Here is a 7,121-nt window from a genome sequence, read left to right on the forward strand (position 1 = left end):
TGTTTAGGCTTGTTGTTGTTTTTTGGTTTTGTTTGTTTATTTATTTTTTCCTACTAGACTGTGAGTTTGATGCAGGCAGGAGTCTGTTTTCTCCATCTCTCTATCCTCCGAGTGTAGCTGGTTTAAAATGAAAACGCACACCTACCACGAGTGGGCCCGCCCTGCCTTTCCCTGCATCCTCAGTAGCCCTGGGAGTCTAATTGAGATTTCAGACCAGGAAAATGAGGCTCAGAAGAAGGCAGGCTCTGCAAAAGTGCGATTTCCCCAAACTTCTTCCTGCATGAACTGTTACCTCTTTTCCAAGACTCTCCTTTTGGATGACACCTGGGAAAGGCCTCCTCGGTGCACCCCACCCCCGAAAAAAAAATAATAATGTTTTCTGGAAACAGAAATTCCCAGAAAAAAAGGCAAGCAAAGCGCATTAGCTGTCCAGAGCCTAGGGGCTGGGGGAGAGGGGCGGGAGGCCCTATTTGCATTTTTTCCATTAACAAGCTGGAGTTGAACTTGCTTGCCTGGGGAGATAATTTGAGAGGGAAATCTTTGCATATTTTATTTAAAAGCACGCTGCGTTAGGCGGGTAATAACGCAGAATGTGGCGATTAGGTGAGGCCTGCAGGGGGCGGGGGTGGGGTCCTTTCCCTCCTGTCTTTCTACCCACGCAACCCCACGCTCTGCTTAATCCTGGGAACCAGCCTCCGTAAAGGCCCATTAGGCCCGAGAGGCTGGTGAAAGCTCCAGCCGTGGTAACCTGGGCTCTTTCTGGCAGAGGGAGTCCAAGGGGGAGGAGCCCTGGAACTGCCCTGGGCGGGAAGAAGGGTGGAAGGGGTGGAGCAAGAGAAAGGGGACCTGGCCAGGAGAGGTGGGGGCTCCCTCCCGCTTAGACTCCTGTAATCCCAGCTCCTCGGCAGGCCGAGGCAGAAGGAGCCCAATTGAGAGGTCAGCCTGCGCAATGTAATGAGACCCTGCTTCAAATTAAAAAAAATAAAAAGGACTTGGGGTGTTGCTTAGTGGTAGAGGGGGCTGAGGTTAAATCCCCAGGATGGCGTAGGGCGGGGCGGGAAGAAAAGATAAAGAGAGGGGATCCATGTCCAAAGCTGACTGTAGCCCTGTGGTTCTAAGTGGTGGAGGTGGCTGGGTGGCGGGTAGGGAGTGCAATAGGGAGCTTTTAAAAATATGAGATATTTTGGTTGTCAATGAGTGGGTAGACAGTGCTGTTGTTATTTCATGTCTAGGGGACAGGGATGCTAATTGGGACTCTGCATTGCTTAGGACAGTCCCACTCAAAGAATTATCCAAATGCCAAAGGCACTCACATGAGCCAACCTGCCTCAGTTGTGCAGGTGTGTGCACAAATCAGACCTTTCCTTAAAGTCCTGCCACACTGTGCTGCCGTGGGATTCAACAGGGACTGTGTGGTCCCGCAGTTGGAATGAGTGGAGCTGCGGAAGATAGACAGGTCACTTCAACTCTCTATTTCTTCATCTATAAAATACATTTACCCATGCCTACCTCTCAAGGTGGCAAGAGAAAGCAAGGGGATAGCAGGGGACAGGGTTCTACAAACTATCACACTCAGCACCTGGAAGAGGATGTTATTGTAAGAGGGAGCAGAGCCTTAAGCTGCTAATCTAGTAAGGGATCCCGGAGGGTAGTTACCCTCCTCTGAGAGGCTGATGAAGCCCAGGTGACCCCAACCAGTCCTGCCTTACTGGATGAAGAACTCATATTTACAAGGTTGACTTCCCACAGTCAGTGCCGCTTGGCCTTGGCTATAGCTTGTCTACTGAAAATGGAGGTACAGCTCCTTCATAGCCAAATGACAGAAGTGGAGTGACTTGAAACACATTAAATATTATGAAGAAGCCAGGTACTAGAAGACTCAAGGAGGTCACCTGCCATTTCTAGATAAACCTGAAAAATCTCCCTTTCACCTCCCCCTGCCTCAGTCTTTCTCATCTGTTACATGGTTATGAAGCCATCTGACTCACCTCCCACCCCCGTTCCAAAATACATAAGTGCACAGGCATGCACAGATGCACATACACACCAGCTAGAAGGTCTCACTCATTAAGAATGAGGAGAGCATCTGTTTCACTCAAAGAAGCTTCATTTTGGACATCAAGATGGTGATTGTGGGCTGAGGCTGTAGCTCAGTGGTAGAGAGCTTACCTTGTATGTGTGAGGCACTGGGTTCAATCCTCAGTACCATATAAAAAATAAATAAAGATACCGTGTGCTCATCTACAACTAAATAAACATTTTTAAAAAATAAAATAAAAGATGGTGATTGTACCTGAGGCATCCAGCAAGTCAACTTGGAAGGATCTGCTCCTTTCTGGATGAGTCTGGGGATAGAGTTAAATTCAAGGGTATGGTAGTTTATGTGTCTGGAAAGGTCACGTGAGGATCTCATACACTCCAGGCCCAGGAAACAGCCTTTTCTCCTTCCCATGGAAAGAAGGAGGCAGTTAGCTTGAGCATGAAATATAACACTATAGCAAGAAGCAAACACCTGCTCAGGTGCCTTCCTCCCACTTCTGTTCTAACAACAAATCCCATCTTCTTTTTCCTTTTTCCTACGTTCCATTGAAGTCACCTTGCCCACCCAAGATGAATGCTCCCTGTGAGAAACAGAAAGTCCAGTGGTTCATTTTCAGAATATAGTATTCAGCTCTAATTAGATCCAATTGTAGCCATTTTAATTATAGCCCTTCCCTTTGCCCACCCCAATTTTAAAATTAGCCAGTCATGTAGATTGTACCCCTGATCTCCTCCAATCAGGGTGAAGGCAGCTTTGGGGAAGGTTTATAAAGCGCCCCAACTGGCTGCCCAGGCTGCTGGGTAGCCAGGTTCCCTAGCACTCCCTCTGGCCCAAGTAAAAGCCAGCCTTGGACTGGGGCTATAGCTTAGTTGGTAGAGTGCTTGCCTCACATGCACAAGACCCTGGGTTCAACTCAGTTTGGAGGTGTGTTTGATTTCTTGAGACACGTCGGTATCTCTAACATCCCTAATTTAGGGAACCCTTTCTGGGTATAGATGAGCCTGTTTCTCAGGTAAGAGATCCGTAACCTTGATTCTTCTTGCAGGGGAATGAGAATAAAGTGTGTCTGTCCTCCCAGAAACAGAACCCACCGTGAAGCACTTCAGTTAACTCACCTGTAAAATGGGACAGTAGAGAAACTGCTCCATGGGGTTGTTTTGAGGACAAAATGGGAAACCCTGGTACAGGTTGGTCATGTGTCTTATCACCTTATCCTTTTGATCTCCTTACCTCTGCCTTATTCCCATCCATTTCTCCATCCTCATTCCCCATTCCCATCTTAGTCTCTTCCCAACCTTTATTTACAACCATACCATTTTTAGGAATACCAAAGATGGCCTTTGGGAATACTACAGGCAGAACCTCCTGCAGAAAATTCTGTCATTCTCTTTAATGTAAGCAATCTTTACTTTTCTTTTTCTAAAATTATTGATAATCGCAAGCAATACAGATTATTATTTCAGGGACTAGCAGTATAGCTCAGTGGTGGAGCCCTTGTCTAGAGTGTGCAATGCCCTGGGTTTGATCTCTGGAACTGGAAAGAAAAAAAAAAAAAAGAAAGAAAAGGAAAAAAAGATGGCCATTTCGGCTGCCTTCAACAAAATTAGATCTGAAAAAGCATGAATGTTCTATTCATTGTTTAGAACAGAAATGGTCAATTCTTTTTTTTTTTTTTTTTGATGGTGCTGGGGATTGAACCCAGGGTCTTATGCATGCGAGGCAAGCACCCTACCATCTAAGCTATATTCCCAGCCCCAGAAATGGTCAATTCTTGACATAAAAATGTTTGCTTCTAGATGGTGTGAATAACAATATTGAGACAAATTAGCAAAAAAAAAAAAAAAAAAAAAACCAACATACTTGGCTGTAAAATATCTTGCAATTTGCAAACAATTTTGTTGAGATTTGCTTATTTGATATTTATATCATTCCTATAAAGTGGATGGGCTTGCTTTCTTACTCTCTTCTAACAGGTAAGGAAACTAAGCTTTTTTTTTTTTTTAAGAGAGAGAATTTTAATATTTTTTTATTTTTTAGTTATTGGCGGACACAACATCTTTGTTTGTATGTGGTGCTGAGGATCGAACCTGGGCGGTACTCATGCCAGGCGAGTGCGCTACCTTTTGAGCCACATCCCCAGCAAGGAAACTAAGCTTCTTAAAGAATAAGTGAATTTGGGCTGGTGATGTAGCTCAGTTGGCAGAGTGCTTGCTTCACATGCATAAAGCCCTGGGTTCAATCCAAAGAGTGAGTGAGATTATCTCTGGATCACAAGCTAGTGAGCCCCAAAACAGGCCCTAACGCCCCTTTTCTAATAGGTACAAGGAGGAGGAGGGAAATGGGAATGAGCACAGCCTTTGAGAGAAGAGTTCCCTTTGTTTCTCCTTTGCTAGCAAAGCAATACCTTTATTTTTCTTTTCTTTCTTTTTTATTTGAAAATAAATAAATAAATTTTAATTTAAAAAAAAAAAGGAATAGGGGATGGGGAAGATTCAAAGATTGAAGGAGGTGTTGATGAGGAATAAGGATAAAATTGGGCTTGAAGGAAGTGGGATGGAAAAAGCATGTTCAGTCCTGGATGATAAAGGGAGTGAGATAGGTTCCGGGTAGGAGGAAATGAGGATGGCTATGAAGGAAGGTAGGAGTAGTTGTGGGGCAATGTGGAGTTTGAGCTACTGAGAACACAGATTCTGCATCCACTCTGCCTGGGTTTGAATCCTTACCCTGCTTCCTGGCAACTATGTGAATTTAAGCAAGTTGGTCAAAACCCTGGGCCTCTATTTTTTCATCCATAAAATGGGATTCATAATAGTGTCTACCTCCTAGGGACTTTGTGAGGATCAAATGAGCTAACACACATAAAGGACCTAGAATATTGTCCACCCTGGCGTGAAGTGAATGCTCTGTGGATTGCTCTTTTCTTCTCCTGGCCCTTCACCTTCTTAGTCTTTGCCTCCTTTTTTCCTGTTGTGGTTAAGGCAATGGTTTGGGCTGCAGAAGAGAAGGAGCTGGGAAAGATGGTGCCTAGAATTGCATAGGCATGAGCTGGCCATGGGACAGGAATAACACATGAAAGACAGTAAGAATGAAATTGGCGAGGGTAGGGGCGTGGGGGTTGGCATTGAACGTGGCCTGGGAAGGACCTGAGAATTCCCTATGGATGGGGAGAAGTTCTGAGGAGGTATGGATAGGGCTGTCTAGAGTTGAGATGACATAGGGAAGGATATGAATACAATCATAACAATGCTGAAGCCTGAGAATGAGACTGGACTGAGGATGAGCCAAGGGAAGGAATGGCTACCAGAGAGATGCTGATGAGATAGAGGCAAGGTTACACAATGGGCAATCAGGAGACGTCTTCTGCCTCAGACTAGACCATCATTCCAGGACATAAGCCCTAAAGGAGGAAATTCCTTCATTCTTTCCCTAATGTTCCTCCCCAACTCCAGCAAACCCATTAGGATCTGGACCTGCACATATACATACAGCTGCATGTTCTGGACATAACCCATGTTGTTAGGATTCAAGCTCTTGAAGAACCAAATTCAAGTAATGACTTTACTTTTTAGTTAACATAACCAGCCCACGGTACAGCATGCTAAATCATAAAGTCCAAGTCCAAGGAAGGTAATAACTTTACTAAGTTACAAAACTTTGGCAAATCGACACAGTACTCTATAATACAATAAAATATTATTTATGTTGGAGTCATATATTAGACTTAGTGATGATTTTTACTCCAAAAATATCATTTAAATACCAAATCAAAACACTGTGGTTTTTAGCAGAGCAAGTTATTTTATACAATTTAATGTCTTTTTAAACTACACAAATTCTCATTTTAGAGTCAGTTCCCCCATGCAGGCTGTTCTAGGTCTGTATTAGCAAGGTGAGTGTGTATGTATGAGGAGAGGCTCTGCTTGCTTGGCTCTGGGGTTGGTCCAAAGTCAGGTACAGTTCCAATACCTGAAAAGTATTAAAATTCTATTTTAAGGAGACTCAATATCAATAACCATTTCTCCAAAGTACTTAAAAAATTGTTAAATTTCACATAAATACTAGAACCCTAGAAATTAGTCATTTCAAGCCACACTAACCTCAGATGATCCCTTGGATTTTAGAAGCCCTGTATCTTTTTGTTTTGATCAAAAGTCACATATCCTTACTCCAGATTATTAGAAAAAAAAATTCTACCTAAAATACAGTTGTACTTTTAAAATAACAAATAAATACACTGTCTGCTTGGAGAGACCTGAGGATTTGATATTCTATACTGACTTTCTCATTTTTCTACAAATGCCGCCGCCGCCATTGGTGTCCTTATGCTTCCTCTTGCTGAAGCTGTCAACTCTTCAGTCTCAGCATGTAATTTATGTATTACCCATTCCATTGCTTCTCCGCCTTTACTAGCATTAGAAGATATCTTAGTCGCCATCAGTCCTTCCTGGTAACTGCTAAGGCTGACTCCCTGCACAGAGTCAATGGCTTCCTGAGTCAAAATAGTCTTTTCTGGGTCTTGAGGATGTGGTTTGTAGAAGTCTCTCCTCCACTGAAGTCATATTTGTAAAGGAAATATTAGTAGTTTTAAGTTCCATTGTTTTCTCTACAGGATCAACTTAGAATGTTCTTGCACATGTTTTGTTCTTGCTGAACCATTAAGAGACTTCACAATGGAAGGCAGTCCTCACTCTGTGCTGAGAAGTCTGTGACTGTGCAGCATTCCAGAGGGATCTATATGCCTGTCCAGCACATCAACTCCAACCACATTCGGGTTCATAGGGTTTGGGTATTCCTGCATTGCAGCTGCTGGAACAGTTTCTCATGGGTGGTCGAAGACGTGCTCTGAGGTCCAGATCTTCATAGTGCGAGTGGCCTGAACCCTGTCTGGCAGACTCTGGAGGACAATGAGGCACCTAGGCACACTAACCAGCCCCACTCGCACCCGGTGGCCCCGCAGCGCCCAGGCGCTCAGGAGGATCTTTTGAGGGAGTCTTGGTGGTTCCCATAATAAAACCTAACAACCCTGACATAAATCCTCCTCTCTCTTCAAAGACAACTGACTGTGGGGTTGCAGGTTGTC

At 44.0% G+C, this 7,121-nt stretch overlaps 1 pseudogene; it reads right to left on the minus strand.

Annotated features, from left to right (window-relative positions):
• Positions 1-6,147: 6,147 nt before the first annotated feature.
• On the minus strand, positions 6,148-7,121 carry LOC101973959 (PRELI domain containing protein 3B pseudogene; annotated as a pseudogene).

The sequence above is a fragment of the Ictidomys tridecemlineatus genome, chromosome 11 (genome assembly GCF_052094955.1).
Source record: "Ictidomys tridecemlineatus isolate mIctTri1 chromosome 11, mIctTri1.hap1, whole genome shotgun sequence".
Classification (NCBI taxonomy): Eukaryota; Metazoa; Chordata; class Mammalia; order Rodentia; family Sciuridae; genus Ictidomys; species Ictidomys tridecemlineatus.